This window comes from Berghia stephanieae, chromosome 2 (assembly GCF_034508935.2).
Source record: "Berghia stephanieae isolate SIO BIC M18660-M18661 chromosome 2, UCSD_Bste_1.3, whole genome shotgun sequence".
NCBI lineage: Eukaryota > Metazoa > Mollusca > Gastropoda > Nudibranchia > Aeolidiidae > Berghia > Berghia stephanieae.
In genome coordinates this window covers 38,048,471-38,049,681 of record NC_088361.1, presented here as the reverse complement: position 1 = coordinate 38,049,681, position 1,211 = coordinate 38,048,471, and the positions used below count along the sequence as shown (strand labels likewise).

Below are 1,211 nucleotides of genomic sequence, written 5' to 3'. Positions count from 1 at the left end.
AATATAAATCGTTGGTGGAAAAGGAAAAAACCAAAAAAACATCATAATAATAATAATAATAATAATAATAATAATAATAATAATAATAATAATAATAATAATAATAATAATAATAATAATAATTCTCAATGAAAAAGGTTTTTCAATAAACAATTTTGATATAAAGACTCCAAAGACAAGGGTTTTCTTTCATGCATTTGCTTTCTTTTGGTGTTAGAAGACGGGTTATCACACGGGTATTATAAAACTGTGAAGCTTTAAGGCACAATACACAATGTGGTTTAGAAACATGTTAATATCTATTGGTAAGGGAAAGTTTCTGAATTCCAGGTATCGAATACATTACGGTGGCTTAAAATGACATCATTCTTCTTAGAACATATCTAAGACTTGCAATTATGAAAATAATTAAATTTTTATTTCTTTTTCAGTTTTTCTTGCAGTGGATAGTAAAATTGAATTGAATTTTATTTAATTTTATTGAATTCTTATCAAAGCCTACAAAATATAGGAATACAAGTTTAAAATAATAAAGAAACAATGGTACAGAAAAATACCAAGCTTTATCTTTGTCTTTGTCCCTTAGAAATACATTGCAAAACATGCAATATGGACAGGATTTTTCCTGAGAAGATCAAAACTATGTTTTTATGAATGAAACAATCAAGCGATCTCTTTCTTTAACACATTCATTTTTTTTTAATGACAATTTGCTTCAGAGTGAGTCAGTTTCTCAGTGTGTAGTAATTTTAGTTTACAGAATATAATGTCATTTGTAGCAAGATTGAACTGAGTAAAATAAAAACTTGAAGAGGGAAAGCATTAAAGAATGTCATTCAAAAAGGGACCTCATAAAAATTGATGCATTGGACACGACATCAATTTCAATGGCAATGATTATGTGATCCAGAAGAATTCAACTTCATTTAACCAGTTAAATGCCATACTCTGGAAAAAATATGAATTTAAAATTTGGCCAGAAAACTTGTCCTTCAAATATCCATTGATTCGAATGACCCTCATCTTGACAGGTTTTATATTTTCTGTCAAGGTGAGGGTCATTTAAATCGATGGATATTTGAAAGACAAGCTTTCTGGCCAAGCTTTTTAATGAGTATTTTTCCAGAGTATGCCATTTAACTGGTTAAAAGAAAGTTTCTACCCTCCAGTAAATAAATGTAGCGATTTGGGAAAATATGTCACCTGGTTGG

The 1,211-nt window shown here is 28.6% G+C and overlaps 1 protein-coding gene across 2 annotated transcripts in view; it reads right to left on the bottom strand.

The window, feature by feature from the left end:
* Positions 1–201: 201 nt before the first annotated feature.
* The window catches only part of LOC144964827 (serine/threonine-protein kinase 17B-like), a 37,862-nt gene continuing 36,852 nt past the window's right edge, over positions 202–1,211 (bottom strand). The window contains exon 8 of one of the 2 annotated variants that reach the window (XM_078899483.1): positions 202–1,211. This exon is cut by the window's right edge and continues 1,389 nt beyond it. The gene's annotated coding sequence lies outside the window, so the exon portion shown is untranslated. The other variant, XM_078899484.1, reaches the window with a different exon arrangement.